This window comes from Micropterus dolomieu, linkage group LG13 (assembly GCF_021292245.1).
Source record: "Micropterus dolomieu isolate WLL.071019.BEF.003 ecotype Adirondacks linkage group LG13, ASM2129224v1, whole genome shotgun sequence".
Classification (NCBI taxonomy): Eukaryota; Metazoa; Chordata; class Actinopteri; order Centrarchiformes; family Centrarchidae; genus Micropterus; species Micropterus dolomieu.
The window spans coordinates 7,467,719-7,488,803 of NC_060162.1; the positions used below are offsets into that span (position 1 = coordinate 7,467,719).

Below are 21,085 nucleotides of genomic sequence, written 5' to 3' on the forward strand. Positions count from 1 at the left end.
GCTCAGTTCCAGTATCCTTGTAAATTCAATTGGGCTCATTTAGGCATAAACTGGCCTCAGAGAGAGAATGAGGCTGGGGAACACGGAATTAGCTGGAAGCCAAGTCACAAAGCATTCAGCACCTGATTCTCAGCTAGGACAGATGGCAGAATTGCAGCACGATGGCACAAACATGCACAAAGAGGAAGAGGGAGAGGCAGAACACCACACACACACACAGTCATGTCTCAGTGTTCCCTTAGGCGTGTGGCCAAGAAACTCAATGTTTCATGAGGATTAAAGTCTCTGTATGAAACCTGCGACTGAACATGAGACATTGGATCATGATACATTGCCGAAACAGCTGTCAGGGGCTAGTCACGGTACCGGCAGTGAGTCACAGTTCCTGTCCACAGGCCATTTTTTTGTCATGATATGACGATGTGAAAGAGATTTTCAATTCAGCGACCATCACGCTTAGCCCACCATGTTCCAAATCCTCCTCCACCAAAACGTCATAGACCTCTGAGTTGTTGGACTTCCTGTGCTGATGGCGCCCAAGCAGTGGCTGTCCAAGAGCTGGTTACTGTAGTTTGAGGATCATAACGGTTTTCATATCATGGCCAAATTTGTTTGCCAGTATTAGCTGTACCCAGCTTAAGCTCTCTGGTTTCTCAGGGGCAGTGCTAATCCATCAATACCTAGATCTGTTTCCCCAGTGCTCTGTGATCCAAGATGACGAGCAGAGCTAATGAAAGCATGGGCAGACAGAAGCTGGTGATAACACATTATCCTCTCAATCTAATCCCCCATCTAATTAGAGATGCTGACTTAGACCAAGAAAAAACAACAAAACAAGGAAAAATGTGAAGAGCCAGAGCCAGACAACCACTGTTTTTTTTATTTATTGTATGAACTAGTCAATTACCGGTCCACACTGGCTGATTTGTATGTTTAAGACCATTAATTACACATCACACACTTAATATTACTGTGGACTGTTTTTAAAAGCACACTCGAAGTTTTTAGATTGATTTAATTCTTTCCAGGCAACTACTAGTATCCAGCTTTTGGTTTCATTTCAGTTCTTCATTAACTTGCAGAGAAATTTTAAAATAGCTTGCAATAGGTAATCGATCACAGTGAACTTAGTTCAATCAGGAGAGTTTTAGGTGAACAATAATGTCTTTGGTGGTTAGCCCTTATCATGATGATATGGTATTAAAGGGGGTGATGAAATCATAGTGGTATAGAAAACCCCCCTGATGGAGTCTAGACACTGGTGGTGGCGATGAAGGGATGAACAAAAGCTGGAGATCTGGATGTGATGAGGAGTGGGCTTCTGCTGAGCTGAGTTGAACTGGACCTTGCTCTGATGAGCAGGAGCTGAATGGGGTGGAGGAGGGCCGCAGCGATTTCATCCTGAAAGAAAGTTTGACGGTGACTGCATGATTGGCTGATGGAGATTGTGGCAAGAATCTGATAGGTGAGCTAAAGAGTGAACGCCCGTGGTCACCTGATTGGAGAGGCAGGAAGAGAGAGAGTGAATTAGAGAGAGGCCCAATCCCTATCTCCACCCTAAAGCGTAAGCTCTGAACCCTCACAGACTTAGTTGACACACCTGGTGTGTGCTTAAGTTCAAGAAGCTGCTAGGGCCCAAGTGGTACTATGGGACAGCAAAGCACTTTGCAGCATATCACGTTACGTTACTTAGACTTATGCCTAAACAATTGTGGATATGGAACTTTTTATTTTACATTTTTACTTTCTTCACAGCTGAGACGTCCAGGCTTTTATCCATAGATAAGTTTCAAATAATTAGTTTAGTTTTTTTTTTAAACGCCAGCTTCCTCTGGTAACCCCCATGTTCAATGCACAACGCTATGAACTGTGGGTAATTCCCTTGGGCAAAGTCTGCAGAGATGCGGTGTGTATAATGACTGGAGAGCCCTCATGCAACTTGCCCTCATGCGACAGCCCTAGACCCTTACGGACGCCCAGGAACGCACCTCAAAGTCCATGGGTGTGGAGATTGGCATTCAGACACAGAGTTGTGAATGAATGAAGCAGTATTGACGCTGAGCTCATATTTTAAGTCGTTATTTAGGTACCGAGGTACTGTATGTTATAAGTTGGGACTGATTTATCTCCTTGTTGGAGTATTCATGGACACTGACATTTAAAGCTGCACTATAACTCAGTTTTTTCTTTTGCTTGATGGCAAACACACAGAGAATTGTTTTCCCAACTCTACAAAAGTTCACAGAGCCTTTTAGCCTCTTTTAGCTAAATGTTTTGGTTTTCAGGTATGCAAACCATGCTCTCATCAACCTAGTTTACAGCTGTTTCAGCAATAAAAGCTCTGATAAAAAAAAAAACATACGCTATTTACCCAGCACCAAACAGCAGACGGACAAAGTAAGCAACCAGCTGGAGAACATAGTGGATATTTTTCTCAGGAGCTGGTGTAGACCAAAATAGAGCTAAGAGGAAAATGAATGTTATTTTGGTAAGATGGCAACAAATCCTGAGTCATCACACATTACTTGTTGAAAAAGTAATTACATTACTTTACTAACAACTCATTAGCAAAAGTAATACCTTAATTTCTTGTACCTTTACCAATGGCTGCCAAAGGAAACAACTCCAAATCCTCCACTCTTACACATTGCATCTTTTGTGTGTAAAAATAGAACAAAAGACATTGTGATTTAACAAGCGGGCGGCCCTACCTTTCGGAGGGATTTACTGACCATCCAGCACCTAGCTTAGCTTCGGTGACTGCACTCAGCCTCAGTCTGGACCTCCGACCTTGGCTCCTCAGTTTAATTTCTCAGCAAGTTCATTGTGACTGAGTGCACTGAAGAGAAAACAATGGTTACTTGGAATACGGCACTGTTGACAATGTACTGCTGGTATGGATCAGTTTTGGGAATTAAGGGAAAAGACGAACAAAAACAGAAAACAATAAGTTGTTGAGGCAGAGAGAAAGATAACTTCTATCTGTCGCCTTTATTGTTTTCTAAACCTGATAATGAGGAGAAAGCTGTTTTTGTTTTTACTCCCACCATTTCCCCCTTGTTTTAATCACTCTCTCTGTATTGACTTTGGCATGAAGATGCGCAATCGTCTATGTATTTGTGTGTGTGCATATCTGTCACTTTTTGAGAAAGAGGAGAGAAAGGTAGAAAGATGCTCCCGACACCATCTACTCCTGTCACTCACCTCCCCTCTACATTATCTTTTCGCAGGCACTCCATACCCCTCCGCTTTCTCTGGCTCTCATATTTTGTCTTTCAGTGAACATTTATTGCTCTGCTGAATTTAAATCCCTCTCTCCTCCTGCGCTGCATATTCTCTGGTTCCCTCTGACTCTTTGTTTACTTTCCCTATCTGTACTTTTACCACCAATTTTCTCTCACTCCTCTTTTTTATTCCATCACTCACTGTGATTGTCTGCTGCTCTCATCCTTGCTGTGTGTGGTCGGACATTGTTGTTTCCTAAACTTTACTCTCCCCCTCCCAAGCTGAGGTAGGTTTTATTTTCTCATGTCTTAGGGGGCCAAGATGTTCATGATGTGTTAATACGTCCTTACTATAGAAGGTTGGAGTAAAAAAAGTGAAATACGTTTTTAGCTTCCTCTGAACATTTGAGACGTAATTAGTTAAAAAAAAAACAAATTAGGATGCAAAATGCTACGTGAACTGAGTGGACAAATTGTGAACATTTTAAATAAATGGAAAAACAGCTGAGTTACAATGAATTAAAAATTTTTGTGACCTGGAAAAGCATGGCAGCTACATTTTAAAAAGAAGCTACTTTGTGAGTTTCACAAGTTAACTTGCCCAAGCTGCTGATGTTGTGAAGATACTTTGCTGAGCCCAGAGAATAGACTGAGGATAGTAGATGGCCTAGTGAAGGCTTTTTGAGGTGTTACTTTAGCATCTCTCTCTCTCTGAGCATGTGTCCTCTCTCTCCAAGAAACACATTGAAGCACATTTACTTGGACAAATCCTTCTCTAACCCTGGCTGACGCCCAGTGTCAAGAGTTGTGTCAAGAGTGCTATGGAGGGAGTGATCTCTAATTGGCTCGGCATGCACTCCCAGTAACTTTTATAAGTTAGAGTAGCAGGAAACACAGATCATAGATGTCAAACGGTAAAAGTATAGCAGGTGAGGAGGCTCTCTAGGCTCTATCTAATAAACCAGAATTGATATTTTTGTATCATGACTGTTTATCTCTTTTCCCATACACTAGCTGCCAACCCATCAACCACTCACCACCCAAGACTGAGACAACTCACCATTTTTGTATTATTTTTTGCTGTTGATGGAGTCAGCGAGAAAGCCAGACAGGCCCAGAGGGTGGTGATAACAGACCTATCATCCTCTGCTGATACACAGCCTGCAGGTACAGCAGTTCAACAATATACACTTGTTGGACAGAAAAGCAAGAGCCTCCATTTTTATAGAGTATCCTCTATATATCACATGAGAGGTGTTTCTTCAGTTGCTCTTCATTTTTAACCTTCCTTGGATAACTATGCACTGGATGATCTATGCCAGTGGAACGTGGCTATTTAATATCAACTGAGAGCAGCATTAGCAGGCAATATAGCTTAATGAAGGCAGCGTATCATCCTGTGGGGAAACATGGCTTCGCAGACTATTTGGCTGAAAGCTGCATCATCTACAGGAGAGGGAAGTCTCAAGTTACCCCGAGGCAGAGAGGAGCCTGTCCACTTTCACTCCAGGCAAATCCTCAGCTTCTCTCTCGTCTCCTCCCCTCACCAAGCGCCCAGTTGTTTAGATAAAGAAAAGCGTTGACTTCTACTAAGGTGGAGCAAGTACAATTATCATTAGAGAAAAAATGTGTTAGTATCCGTTTTCTAAAAAAGACTAAATAAAGCAAGTTCCGTTAAAAACATTTTTCTGTAAATACGTAGCTCTCTTACTATTCAAAAACATTGTTCTGAAGCTCAATTCTGAGGCAACCTTTGGATTTATTGATATGATGAAGCGATGTACATAGAGCATTTTAAGAGTTTGGAGGGCTGTGTAATCCAAAACCAAAAACATAACAACGCAATTGTATGGAATTAGGATCAGGTGTGGAACAGGATGGATTTGTGTCCCAGTTATGTGTTCTCTCTCTTGCATTGTGAAATGAGCGAGGCACAAACCAGTATTTTTGGCTCCAACCAGCCATTTATTCTGGTAACAACAGAATAATATTAGATCTCCTACAGCCAACTTTGTGGTAACAAGCTCCAGAAAAAATACACGGGGAAGGATACTGTTGACTGATATTGATTTAAATGTGAACGAAACAAACATGAAGTGCATACCTGTCAATATCAGAATCCTATTATATAGGATATATAGGTATAAAAATGTATATAGGGGCCCTGCGATGGTGTACCCCGCCTTTCGCCCAATGTCAGCTGGGATAGGCTCCAGCCCCCCGCGACCCAGTGCGCAGGATAAGCGGTTGATGGATGGATGGATGGATGGATGGTATATAGGGCTTGCACAGCCAACTTCAAGGAAACAAGCTCCAGAAAATATTAAAACAAAGAATGAAATAAGCTAACAAAGTCACTGATATGGCGGTGTGCTGAACAAATTACTCACAACCAATATTGTATGCATCACAGCAACATTTGCTGTGTTAACTGGGAGCTCTATTTAACATGCAAAGCACAGAAAATACACTTACCAACAAAAAGAAACTTGGTATTTTAACAAAGCTTGTTACTACTACTACTACTACTACTATTACTACTACAGGATACAGCAGACTGGTAAGAGATTTGGGGCATACACCTCAACAGACCACTGGCACATCCACTGTGTAATATGGTATTCCAAATGTGTTATGTTGGAGCCAATACGGATGCTACTACTGTATAGTAGTTTATTTGGGCAATGTTGGTGGATCTGTCCTCCTCCTCCACTCCAACTAAACTTGTTAGCTAAGACAGATTTACATTTTTCCTTATAATAATATAAGGGCTAACCAACTTCCCTGCAATACAACAACACGCCCCTAATTTTCCAGTGTCTTCCACAGTTCGCTAACATGCTGACTTTTTGCCTGGAAAATGTCCAGTTGACCTTGACTTTAACCCTCTTTGAACTATGACCTGGGTGACTGAGAATCTTCACATCTGAAAAATGTAGCTTTAGCCCAAGTCTTGTATGTAGCAATCAGGAGCATATTTAAGACCTTTTTACAGGATTCTCTTTTTTAAATGATTCAGCCGAAGACTGAGTTCTGAGCCGCTAGCTTGCAAGATATTTTTTTCTACCTCTGTAAATCAACGTCACTTTAACATCAGTTTTTTTAAGGTATTTACTATAATGAATTATACACAGACTGAAATTAGATGTTAGAAGAAAAGAAAAGCCATCTTGTTTGTCATAGAAGTTATTGCATCTGCTCCTGCCTGCAGAGTTTGAGGGGAAAGACTTTTTGTCTCATCATAAAAAGGAGCAACACTCTCCCTGTCTAAAGATTCGTAAAGGCTGCTAATGATGCCCAATGTGATGCAAATTACTCATTCATAGCAGCCTGGCTTCTCCTAGAATAGATGGGGGGAAACTCAGACCTAATGATGTTTGGATGGAATCTCTGTTCTGAATTAGGGCTCAGATTCATTTGCAAATACAATATCTTTTTTTTATACCATTACAACTAAATCAAACACAGAGAGGAATCCCGTTGAAGCCTGCAGATGCTTGCTCAAATTGCATTAAAAATTCTATTTCAAAATGAGCAGTCTACAGTGCCCGGCCTGCTCATCATCACACTGCCAGTTTACCTCCCCTGCCTATTTGAAGGAGCTGAAGAAGCTGAGCGTATTGTGTCAGATTCATTCAGAGAAGTATTGGTGCAGTTTAATTTTACATGCTTTGGGCATCAATTTAGGGTTGGGTTGCGTAAGCAGATCAAAACTGTGCTATCAAAATCAATTCTGTAGTTCCTTGTTCTCACAGACATCAAATAAACAATCCCACGCAAAAGATAATAGTGAGTGTTTTTGGCAATATGAAGTAGGATTTATTTACTCAGTGTCCAGTTGGAGAAATGGATATTAAAAACATCTCTCTGTTCCCTGACAGCTGCAGATCAGCACACTCTTACATGATGTGGATCTGTCAACACAAATCTGACTCAGGCATGCACTCAATTCACATACAGCACTGATATATGAAGATGTCAGTAAGAGACCCACAACTTCCTCCTATAAAATGAAAAACATATGTCTTGTCAAAAGCAGCTCTGCAGGGTTGTTGATTTACTCTGTTCACTGTTCAGCCTCCTGAAATAATAGAGAGGCGGTGACTTTATAGAGTAATCATAACAGTTTGACGCCTCGATGAGAGTATATCTGCTGGCATGTAGTTTTAATGCTGGATTGAAATCCCTGTTTGTTTACAATGGTTTAATAACCCCAACTGGTCTAAGAAGGGCTTTCGGAGAAAGCTTTGTGCGATCAATTGATTCAGTTAATCGCAGTGTGGCTGGTGTATAACCATGTGTAAGATCTGTGAAGGAGATGCACAAAAATACAAACGTGCAAATCAATCAACTAATCTTTGCTAAAAAAAGCAAAAAAAATAGGATTTTGACTCTCTTCATGTGACAAAGTACAGCTACACTGCTCATTCGATTACCAGACATATTTTATCTATATGACTCCATCAATAACTGAGAATTTGAAGATTGCAAGCACAATGCAGAAATGATATCCGTGACATTTGTTGGTGAAAAATAAATTATTTAGAGGAACCCTGACCCTAATACATGTTCTAGCTTGCATACTGTAAATAAAAGTATTGTTGTACTGTGGTCTTGATTTAACAAGACATTGTTGAACAGCAACCGCATGTTTGCTAGCTAGCATCTCTGCAAATCTGTAGAGAGGACGGCTGCTTGTCTGTGTTAGCCAACAGAAAGGGGGAGGGGTGGTTGAGACTGATTGTTCCTCCACTGTACTGGAGCACTTTGGTCTCTCTCTCGCTCCATCAGCATGTGTTATTGTGAGGTTTTCAGAGGGATAATGCTCCTGTGTCCATGCCAACTAGGAAGATGGATGCTTGCTGCTACACAGGTGTAATTGGATCACGCACCTGCCTCTGGTGTGGTTATTGATCTCTTCCCATGTGGGGCCCAGTATTTAAGAAGGGAGAGCTAGGAGACTGGGCTCTTATTGATTTTGTCCTCAAACTGATCATGAGTCTTTGGGTAGTGTGATCAACATTGATCTGTGGTGCTGCACGATGGACTGGCTAACAAGGGCCCAGCCATTACCTTTCAATAGGTCTTCACTCAGTGCAGATACAAACCTAAATGCAACATACATAACTGCAGTTAAGCTGCTCTACTGTCCATATGAAATCAAAGACATTGTATGTTGACATTTGGCTTGATTAGCGCAGCAACATATTGATATGTCAGGGCTGACTGGGAGGAAACAGGACATAAAGGACATAAAGGGTTCAGAAATTTCATTTTACTCCAAATATAGGATGAATTATAATATAAAAAGAAGGCCTTTGCAGGGGCCCATTATGAGAACCACTAAACCACGTTTTTTTTTCTTCATTAAATTGAATTTATAACAGTGCCATCAAATCAAACTGCCACTTTCCATCATTTGACTGCTGACTGTGTGGTGACTCTGCGCTTGTCTCACATTCAAAATAATCGTGTGCCAGGAAAAGGCTCTCAGCGAAGCATTACTTGACAGCCACACTATATTCTTACCTCACTAACATACTACATGTGTCCAGAAAATACTGTTTCACTGTAAGATATCATTCAGTGTAATTAACGATTTATTACACTAACTGCCAACCTAAACAATCTCTATGCACAAGTGCAGTAATTATAGCACATCCTACTGTATATTTATATTTTTTCTGATGTTCTACAAAATGATACAAACCACAGAAAATATGTAGGAAAATAATGTCACCCCTAAGGAGTGCACATTTTGACATCTAATTATATTTCTAATGTATTTTTAAAAAGGAAAATACACAGTCAGGCAGGTTTGGAACTAAGGATGATTTGTCCCTCTAGATGACATTTACTTGGCTTTAATGGCATTCACACGAACCCAGAGGACTGCATTGCCTGGGGGGCATCAACAAAGCAAACAGTTAAACAGCATCATTATCATCCACAGAGCCGGGCAAACTCATTTAATTTTTAATGTGTAACGGTGTGTCTCTGTTTTAGTGTGTGGCACAAAGGCAATAAACAAGTCAAAGGAAATTACAATGAGACAGGCAAGCTACTGGCTTTCTATGTTACTGTGTGTGTGTGTGTGTGTGTGTGTGTGTGTGTGTGTGTGTGTGTGTGTGTGTGTGTGTGGCCATAATTGTGTTTAATGTGCTTTGGAATTTGTGTGATGAACATGTATGTGGTGTAGTACAAAACATATGCACTAAGTACAATTTTGGTGCACATAATATACATATTTGAATGCATGCATGTGAAGCGCAAAAACATGGTTAAAATTATTGTTTATATATATATATATATATGTTTAAAGTGAGATTGTGTTTTCTTATAGATACACACACAGCATGTGCATACACTGTATTTGTGTACATTGTGTTCATATTAACTCAACAATACTGGAGTCATTTAACTGAACAATGATTTAGTTGTAATAAGCATATATTCATTTGTTTTAAATGTGATTGCAAAATGGTTTAAAACAAATAAAAATCTTCACACAGGTAGTAGACAGTTAGACATGCTATGTGTGTGTTAGTGTGTGTGTGTGAACCTCTCCCCCAGTCAAAATAGTATTCCTGAATAGCCATATCTTTCATATCTGGGAGTTCCACCAGATACTGCTTGATTTTTCTCTTTTCAATGATGCTCTTTGACCGGCTGCAGAAGTTGCCTTAGGCACCCAAAGCAGAAATATTACAACCATGATGAATATCGAAAAAATGCAGTGTGGGGTTTTTAACAAGTGCTTATACACGGTGTATTAGGATGATGAATTCCCCTGCCTGTGCACCCTCCAGATACAGCACAAAAAGATGAAAACTATGTCACACGCAGTGAAAGGGGGGCATAGATCTAAAAAGGGGGGAAATACCAGGGTTTCTGCACAGTGTCTGAACTTGATTAAAGATGCACTGTCAGGAGAGGTGGACAAAATATTAGGCACAGTTTATAATACACTGCAATCCATTGTAACACCATAAACAGCCTTAACAATGAAAATCGAGTTACATCACCATCTCTCTGACATAGTCTCTCAACACAAAAAATAAATGATAAGCTTCACAGAGGCGCATTAAGATTGTACAGTTGTTGTACTCGAGATTGTAACCACCCCCTGCAGGTTCTAATGGCATCAACTGTCAAAAACTGGAGCATAAAGAGTACGCAGATAAAAGCCAGACCTCTTTTGGATGTTAGAAAGATTATCCTCATACAACACACTGACGACATTCAACTCTGTCTGATTTATGGGCTGTCTTCCTTTCTACACTTAGGGAATTTTGTCTTTTAGTTTCTACGGCACCCCAGTGTTCAAGCCAATGGAACTTGCCGTTGCAACTTTGAAGTTGTAACACTCACACTGTGATGTCTCAGAGAAGCAAATACATCACTATAATCCGAATGCTCCCTTTGATGGGCTTTGAATAGTGTTTAACTGAACTCCACAGTGCTAGTGTATAATGTTCATGTAGGAATCCTGAGACGCATTCAAATCACTATTAAACTGAGAGGGCAGTTTTCGCTCTCAAGAACAAATCACACATATTCACCCTCCATAAATCACTGCAAGCAGCTTTGGCAAAGTTTCCCTGGACCAACTTTGAATACTAAGTCGCTTTTCTTGTCTACTCATCTCTGCGTTCATTTTCTTGTTTGGGTGTGCTGTTCTACCAATTTCACTTGTGATGTATAATTGAACAATTTATGTATTAAACTCTTACACAGTGTCAGACTTGCAAATCCAATTTCCAGACAATAATAACTAGTGAGATATAATTTGCTGAGAGAGATCAACCAAATCTTGTGAACTGATTGAGGTTCCAACAAAGAGACACACATACAGTCCCCTCCAAAAGTCTTGGAACAGTAAGGCAAATTCCTTTGTTTTTGTTGTTCACTGAAGACGTTTGGATTTAAGATCAAAAGATGAGTATGAGACAAGTGTTCAGAATTTCAGCTTTTATTTCCTGGTATTCACATCTGGATGTGTTAAACATCTTAGTACATATCACCGTTTGTATTAGACCACAGCATTCTTAGGGGAGCAAAAGTAATGGAACAAATAATCTTAAAGTAAATAACATTTAATATTTGGTGTCATAACCCTTGCTTGCAATAATTGGCTCACCAAACTGTTGCATTCTTCATTTGTGATGCTATTCCAGTATGTTACCGCAGCTTCTTTCAGTTCTTGTTTGTTTTGGGGTGTTTCTCCCTTCAGTCTGCTCTTAAGGAAGTGAAATGCAGCTCTATTGGTTTAAGGTCAGCTGATTGACTTGGCCAGTCTAAAACCTTCCACTTTTTCCCCCTGATGAAGTCCTTTGTTTTGTTGGCAGTGTGCTTTGGGTCATTGTCCTGCTGCATGATCAACTTCCTTCCAATTAGTTTCAATGCATTTCTCCGTAAATTGGCAGACAAAATGTTTCTGTCCACTTCTGAATTCATTCTGCTGCGACCATCGTCAGTTACATCATCAATAAATATTAATGAGCCTGTTCCAGAAGCAGCCATGCACGCCCAAGCCATGACATGACCTCCACCATGCTTCACAGATGAGCTTGTATGCTTCGGCTCATAAGCAGTTCCTTTCTTTCTCCACACTTTGGCCTTTCCATCACTTTGGTAGAGATTAATCTTGGTCTCATCAGTCCATAAGATTGTGTTCCAGATCTTTTGCATCTCATTACTGTACTTCTTTGCAAATTTCAGTCTGGCCTTCCGATTCTTCCTGCTGATGAGTGGTTTGCATCTTGTGGTGTGGCCTCTATATTTCTGCTCTCAGAGTCTTCTTCCAACAGTGGATTGTGATACCTTCACCCCTGCGCTCTGGAGGTCGTTGGTGATGTCACTTACTGATGTTTTGGGGGTTTTCTTCACAGCTGTTTTCTGTCAACTACTGTTTTCCTTGGCCGACCTGTTCGACGTCTGTTGCTCAGTACACCAGTAGTTTCTTTCTTTTTCAGGACGTTCCGAATTGTTGTGCTTGCTATTCCCCGATGTTTATCCAATGGCTCTGGTCGATTTCCCTTCTTTTCTCAGCTTGCCAATGGCTTGCTTTTCTCCCATAGACAGCTCTCTGGTCTTCATGTTGGTTTATCCTCTTTAACAGGAAATGCAGTCTTTCTAGGTTTGAACCAAGGATGAAAACTTAGACTAGTCATGCAGAGCTATTTAATGTTTGGACAATCAACCTAAAAGGCAACACATGGGCAACAAGAAACATCTGTCAGTCACGTGTTCCAATAGTTTTGCTTACTTGAAAAATGGGTGGGTTCAAACAAAGGGTGATATGTCCTGAGTTGTTTAACACATCTAGATGCGAATACCAGGAAATGAGAGCTGAAATTCTGAACTCTTGTCTCATACTCATCTTTTGATCTTAAACCCAAATGTCTTCAGTGAACAACAAAAACAAAGGAATTTGCCTTACCGTTCCAATACTTTTGGAGGGGACTGTACATATTATATTAACTGTCATGAGTGAATTCATAGTTAACAGACTGTTTTGCTAACATGTTAGCAAACAGTTGCTTATTTACACATCTAGCAGATACGGAGCACATTCAATTGGAATTGTGTTTCTGGCCATCTGATAAATGTTAGTCCAATATCGTCTTTCCTTTTACCGTCTCTTTAGCTGCCAAATGCTAAAACCACAACAGTTATGTAAAATATGCTAAAACACTACGCAGAACCAAGGGGATCAGCAGATTTGGAGGATAATTATCTGTGGGTTTGTCCCTGCAAGCAACACCTTTTATATACAGTATATGTAATCACTTGATCCATTGTTTATCTGAAAATATTGATTATAGCAGTTTGAATCACCTCATAATTAGGAATAATGACAACAACAATTGCAAAGTACAATCACAAAACCAATGACAGAAAGTATTGATTATTCAGAGTGGTGGAATATAACTAAGTACATTTACCCAAGTACTGTACTTAAGTACAATTTTTATGTACTTTACTAGTGTATTTCCAATCCACTACATGTCAGAGACAAAAATACTTTTACTCCACTACATTTGACTGACACTGATACTTTTCCCATAAGAAAAACGACATCTTACATGACATGACATAGTACTATGCTACTGACCTAGCCAGTGGTACATAAAGTATCTAAAATTGGCTCCATGTGGATTGGCTACAACATCTAAATATTTTTACACGTATTTGTTAGTGATAAAAAGAAAATAATCATATAATAGCAACATTAAAGGTGCCATTCTGCATACTGAGTACTTTTACTTGTGAAATTTTGAATACATTTTGATGATAATGCTTCTGTACTTTTATTTAAGTAACATTTTGAATTCAGGACATTTACTTGTATTGGAGTATTTTTAAACTTTGGTATTTCTACTTTCACAGCTACAGTAACAATCACTTAAATGCTGAATGCTAAAATACACTGCGTTGACCTTCAAGGCAAACACGATGATGAAATCTGGAGCCTAGCAATGCTATTATTTGTGGACATGCAGAAGGTGAGGCATTGCTGCGAGCTCATACAGCGTAATTAAGACATTCGCAAATCTGGCAACCTAGTAGGGTGGAAAGCACATTGCTGAGATGCATCTCCATCCTCTAACTACTGATCTGGCAACTGGCGGTATCGTCCTGTAATTAGCTCTGACATGAATACAAGAACCACGCAGAGATGCTGTGTGTGATGAGCAAACAAAGGATGGTACCGTATGACAGAGATAGTAACATCAATAATGACTGTGAGCTCTCCCCGTCCTTCCCCCTTATACTGTTCTCTCTCCACTGTCTTGTTTTGTTCGTCCATCAATCCGTCTCCTGCTGCATTTCTCTTGACTATTTTTTGTGTTTCTGTTTATCTATGAGGGCCTTCAGTCTGTTCAGCCTCTCCCTTTCTCCCACTGCCTGCCAATGTCCCTGTGTGAATGTCTGCTGCATCATTCTGGCCTGACCTACATAACCTCTGGTCATCAATTTTGTATACAGCTGATGCACTATGATGCATGGATCTCTACGGCAGAGATGTCCCTCCAGGGGCTGTGAGCAGCGCCATGTCACTCAAACACACGCAGACACATGCGCAGACACACACACACACACACACAAATCAGAGCCATAGCAGTTGTTCGCTGACATAAGCCCACAAGCAACAACACACACGAACAGCACTGCAGCCTATTCAGGGGCAGAGAAACATGGAGAACTGACTGCACAGACTGAGTGGGGATGATACTATCTCAGCACAGACACTAGATGTAGTGAATAAAGAAATAAATGGAACGGATAATTAAAAGATGAAGGGAGAATACACAAACCTTCATTTTAATAGAGGGTTGAAGCATCAAACTGAAGAGATACATTGGAAAATAAATAGGCTAATATAGACACACTGAAACCTTCTAAACCCATACAGTCACTCGACTGTAAAGATGTTTGACAGTGTGGTTGTAAGCAGCGCATACCATCACGTTATCAGACTGGAAGTGCTGAATAAAAGAGCATCTACAGTAAGCGTGTCGCAGAGTGTCTTTTTGGAATGGGTACGTTTATGGCTGAAGGTGTACATGTCAGATGCACGGTATTTGTCAATTTAGGGTTTGTGCTGTTGCTGTAAATGTCTGCATTAGTCAAATCACAGTGCTTAGTCAGTGAATCAAAAGCAGGGCCTGAGGGATGGCCTGTAGCCTTCTCCACCCTGGGGCTTAGAGTTGCCTGTGTTTACTGTAGCAAACTGTGTGGGTTCAGCAACCCTCACAGCAGCCTACGCCACCTACAGAACAATCAGTTCATATCAGTGTCTCCAGCATTAAATTCCAGCAGCTGTACAAAAGATGGATAAAGGGCTAAAATGACAACTGTCGCTGGCAGATTTGATCATATCTAGCTAGGCACTGTAGCTAAAATAAGTTTCCTCCATGGCTGAAAACTTTGTGTTTGGTTAGCTTGTTTTGAAACAATAATAAAACAGTCTTAAATATTATGTCTTTGATGGCAAGATACATGATATAACTGAAGACTGAGGCTAAAGAATTATATCCGAGGTAAAGAATCAACAACTTTACCAGTGAATGAGCAATGCAGAAGGCATGTAAATAAAGCAGCAGCATTGTTTTTGTACAGCAGGATAGAGCCAGTTTGCCCTATTACATACAGGCTACCCTGTTTGGATGCTTAATTTAAAGAAGAACATAATTTAACAGGTATGATAATCATGGGATTTATGCTTCATTGTTTGTATTTTCAAACTGTATTAAAGTGGTCATATTATTCTCATTTTCAGGTTCACAATTTCATTTAGAGATTGCACCAGAATAGGTTTACATGGTTAAATGTTCAAAAAACACCATATTTTTTTCCTGCACATTGCTGCAGCACCTCTTTTCACCCTGCGTGTTGACCACTCTGCTGTAGCTACTTTGTTGGGAGTTGCACATGCACACTACCTAGTTAAAGACTACTATCCAATCTTTCATACGTAAATTTTTAACCGTGCACTGTCTCTACATCACAGTAGGGCTGTCCCTGACTAAGGATTTACATAGTCAAATCAGAATCGTCAAGTCCCGCCTATAGTCGAATTATGTGTGTTTTTGTGCGCGGTGATAGCGAGCCGGTGATAAATGATCCGAAAGTTCCGCGATGTGCGGACAACTCGCCACAACACCAGTGAAGCTGGGGCTTGGTCTCTTCAGCAAGTGTTCCTCTTCTGCCACTACACACATATACGCTACGCCTACACATGGGTTACGGAAGTAAAGGCTGGACTACATTCGAGCGGTTTTCAGGTAGTTCAAATTGAAATTATTGAGCAGGACACTAGTGACAAATGTAACAAGGTAGTGTGTGGAAGGTAGAACATTACCTGTGTTGACTGTGAGTAATTGATCCATAGGTGTCAGTGAAACTGATGGAAATTGTGGTGTTTGACCCCCCCAAATCAGTTTGTTTTCTTAAAGTTTAGCAAATTTTCATGTTCTTTTCCTCTGACATTCAGATTGACTGACTGGCCATTTTGGGATATTTCATATATGTCCATAAAGGTTTTTACTATGCATTGAAATGCATATTAGTGATGTTTTTACAAGTTATTGTATCATGTCATGAGGTTATTTTCTATCCTAACATTACAGATCAATTTAGTCTTAGATTTTATATTGATTATTGAAATTATATGCAAATAATGTATGAGCGGTCAGAATGACTGCATTCTAGTAGTTTCTGGTAGTTCTAGTGTTAACGTTACAAGAGAAAAGGCTTTGAGAATGAGGACTAACCAATATTTTCAGCTAACATAGCGCCATCTCAGCTAATGTCTGGGCCAGTGTCAGCTAATGACATTGTTGCAGTGTCAATACCCAAAGTAAGACAGATATTCTTACTTTCCACTAAACACTGATTGGATTTAAATTTACAGTATATTTTTTAATCTATTCCGTATGTATTACATATATTTTCTTCTATGCAGTGAAGTGCTACAGTGGATGTCCCAGTCCTGAAGGGGGCTTTTAATGATGTAACCCTACAAAATAATGTTAGCTGACGACACCCTAAAGTTAATTACCCTAGAATTTGCATAACTCACTGTTTAATCTATTCCTCAAACTTTTCTTCTGTATTTTTGGTTTTGGAAAGGCTTATAAAAAGCCACAGTTGAAAGTCTTTCAACAGTGAGTCTCACTCTTGTAGTGCCCATGCACACTGCTTAAACCTGTGGAGAAACCCAAAGCTTGATCTACCATGACATGTTACAGTTGTTAAGCTATGAATGAACAATCACTGTGCGGTTGAAACGAATTGTCTATTGCAGAAATGTCTAAAACCATTTCAGTGTTCTGTAAAAGTCCTCAGCTCTATTTAGTGAGATATTAATCCATCTTCAAATAAGGAAAGCTTCCAGTGCTTTGATGAACGAGGTTAGGTCATGGACGTTAGATGTTAACGATCTAATTCATCTCTGTGATTCTGAACTTCCCATAAAGCTTTAATGATTTTTGGATGTGGTGATTGGACAGGCCTTATAATGTGTTTGACTTCATTCCTACATAGACTCTTGAATTGCTCTTGTAGCAGTGTATCTGGTGGATTTAGTTCATTTCTCTTTTCCCTCCTCCTCCCTTCCCCTTTCCTTTCTCATTCTCTGTACAGCATTTGGACATTTTCTCCTTTATCCTCTCAAGGTCTGAAGGCTGAATGCTGATGGAGTGATTATCCAATGCATTAATACTGACTCAAGATCAACACACGTGGGACCTTAGAATCACACTTTTATGGAGCTCTCCCTGTAGGCACGGAACTGTTCAAGGTCCTGGACGCATCCAGACCACGTTTGCAGTACACTGAATAAACAGAGACATAGAAGCGTGAAAAAGATCTCTAATATAATCTGTAACATCAACCCTGCAGAAAGCACAAGGAGAGAAAGTGATGAAAGGGGGAAGTAATGGCAGCATGCCTGAGAGGAAAGACACAAATTGTATTAGGACCTAAATTTAAACTGGAGCTCTTTATTAACTCACTTTTCTGTCTCTCACTCCCCTCTTTTTCCACACACACACACACACACTCTACTCGCAAAACCTAACTGGGAAGAAGAAAATAACTCAACTGGTAAAAGAACTGGGCACTTTCTCAAATAAGGACACATTTTGGAAGGTTAATATTTTTTTTCTGAGAAACTTGGACAGCTACGCCAAATCTCACTTTTTTAGTTAATTTTGCAATCACAAATGAAGTAAAGAGAGTGAGAGACACTGTGTATGTGGCAGTAGTGGAAGAAATGCTGACATTTTTAAAATTAAATCTAAGTAGCAATAACACAAAAGTATATGTACTTTTTTATTATTTTATTCCTGCTTCATTACTGTCCAAGCAACATCTGAGTGTTGAATGTTGTCATGGTAAAACATTTTAACTCATTTAAATTTGTATATATTGCTGGGTAGTGGGTCTAAAATCTTGATCTGAAAAGTAACTAGTAACTATACCTGCCAGATAAATGTAGTGGAGTAAAATGTACCAGAGTTCCCTCTGAAATGTAGTAGTAGTGGAGAAGAGGTATAAAGTAGCATAAAATGGAAATACTCAAGCAAAGCAGAAGTACCTCAAAGTTGTACTTAAGTACAGTAATTGACTACATGTACTTAGTTACACCACTGGGTTGTGTGTGCAGGGACTGGTGTTTCATCTGCATGCAACCAAGACAATCCAACAATTTGCATTTTGAGCTCAATGGGCAGGAAATAAATCTTGAGGAGAAATATCCATACAAGCAGCCACATTAAATCAACATCCCTGTTCAGCTTTGCTCTGTTTGAACAGCTTTTTCATCAAATTCTTCCAAATCACAGTGGTGCTCCATCATCTCCTATTCCCTGTGTTGACATTCAGAATCTTTGATTTTATTTTCCATTCATCACTTGTTCACTACTGCCCTCATCACAATCCTCTACTAGTATACTAGGAAGTGAGGAGATACATTATCTTGTCCTCACTTCGCACGAACTAGGGTGCATAGAATTACCAGACCTGTCAACATAATTGGATTTTTATTTTTGCAAAAACTGCAAGGTAAAAATATGCCAGGAACTGCTGTGTATTAATTAATCTAACTGGAGCTGGGTGTTTTCTCTCACACACAAGTCCTGCAGTAAAAATCCAAAGACAAACAAACACACATGCACTGTCCCTGTTTTCCTTTGCAACTCTTAATAACATTTCATCAGGCATGATTAAAGGGTCTGCTGTGCTTAGTGGTATCCACTGTAGCTTCACGCTTCTGAGACAAACTTTAATATTGGCCAGTGAGATGTGTCTCCTGCTGTCCAGTGTGTGGGCTGTGTACCACCACGCAGGGAAGGGCTCCTGCCGCCAAACAAATGTTCCTCTTTCTGTCTGGAGCATTCCACTTTCATTACTCAGCGATCTCATTCCCCTGCCCCATAATCAAATCCTCATTGAGTGAGCTGAAACTCAGTTAGTAGCACTGCTAGTAGCACACAAAAACACATGCGCTTATGCATGCATGCACACGCCTGTGCCGTAGACCACACAGTCTATGTTCTGCACACATTCAACTTACCAATCTGATGGAACGCATCTTGGAAGCAGCAAACACAATCAGAGGCACAGGAAGCAGGTGTCGTGCACTCTATCACACTATCCTGATAATCATTTTCCTAATGTTTGAACTCTTCTCAGTCTGGCCCTGTATTGCTTCTTTCACAGACCAGCCAAAATCTGCTGACAGACAAATGAGAGTCCGCATTAGAGAATACGGATATGAACTTACCCTGATGCCATTACCAACATGAGTTATGCATCTTAGTGCCACCAGAACAGAATTCATTTCAGCGAGTCTATCTACGGACCACTGAGCTATTAGCGTATAATGTGGTTCAGACAGTCACAAGGAAGAAGAAGCAGAACAGCTTCACAACCACATGACCACCCAATTAAGAGCATATTGTTGACATTCACAATGGCATAAGTACTGGACTGCCAACAAAAAAACACAGTGTCTAAGTATTAAAGTAATATTCTACATAGCTCTAGACACAAAGCATAATGTTAAACTGACACACACACACAAACTAGTCATTTTCATTTAACCCCAAAATTTCAAATGAAAGGCCCCGCACACTCACCTTATTCTGTCTGATGAGACCTTTGCTCATGTTGAAGTTGTGGATTCAGTTAGCTGTAATGGGAATAATATGAGGTCACTGGAATTCAATAAGAAGATAAAAATGTAATTTGTCCCGCCCTTACAGGTGCAACAAAGTTAACAGGAAGGTCAGGGAGATGCCCAAACACTCTAAATGGCTGCATTTATATAGACCTCTCATTCACCCCTTCTCACACACACACTCACACAGCTACTGTGCAAGGCAACTGGCCTAACCATCGGGAGCAATTTGGTGTTCAGTACCTTGCCAAAGAACAACAGCGAAGGAGGAACAACTCTGTGATCAGTGGATAACCTGCTCTACCTCCTTAGCCACAGTCACGTCTCATCAGGCAAAATAATTAAATTCATCATCTCTATACTCAATTCTAAAGCCTGAAAGTAACACATTCAAGTACTTTTTTACATTGTTGAGCATTGCTTAAGTATTTCCATTTTATGCTATACTTTTATACATTTCAGCTAGGAATATTGTACTTTTTACTCCATCCCATTTATTTGTCAGATATTAGTTATTCTGAAGATCAAGATCTTTCATACAAAACATTTAATCAAATATGATGTTATACACTGAACTCCCCAATAGTATATAAACAAAGTCAAGTTCAAATTAGCTTCAACTAAACCTGATAAAAAATACATAATGCATCAGTAACAACAATCAAATGATATAACTTTTAATAATTAAGATGAAATCATTTTGAAGGGAAGTATGACTCTTTCATTTTCCCCCTGAAATGTAAGCATCCATGTATGTGATCAGTATGAAAAAGGTTGAAAGAAAGAAAATACTCTAAGAACAAGTGATATGTGGCAGCATTTTCCACATACAGTAATGCATGAGCCAATTAAAATGATTTGGCATGGGCCTAGACATTGCAGCGATATATTTTATTTCCATGCGGTCAAGACTATAAACTAGCCTACTTTTTATTATAAAATAGCTTCACTGAATCAATTGCTTAAATAAAAACAAACCGATAGAGAATAAATGTTGATAAGGCAACAGTTTTGTCTATGATAGACGAACAGCAAGACATGTTGGAAGGGCATTTTTACTCCTGTATGCTTGCCAATTTAAATCTCCCTCTCTCGGCGATGCAACTTCCGTTTTCAGCACCATGTACAGCGCCGTCATTCTCATTTTTTCATCGAGAGCTTATACGGCAGC

At 39.8% G+C, this 21,085-nt stretch overlaps 1 long non-coding RNA gene across 1 annotated transcript; it reads right to left on the reverse strand.

Annotated features, from left to right (window-relative positions):
• Positions 1-1,275: 1,275 nt before the first annotated feature.
• LOC123982146 lies at positions 1,276-19,927 on the reverse strand. Its single transcript, XR_006827912.1, has 3 exons — positions 19,874-19,927; positions 19,309-19,466; positions 1,276-1,401 (listed from the first exon to the last, which is right to left on the reverse strand). It is a non-coding gene; the product is annotated as an uncharacterized LOC123982146 (long non-coding RNA).
• Between the last annotated feature and the right edge of the window lie 1,158 nt (positions 19,928-21,085).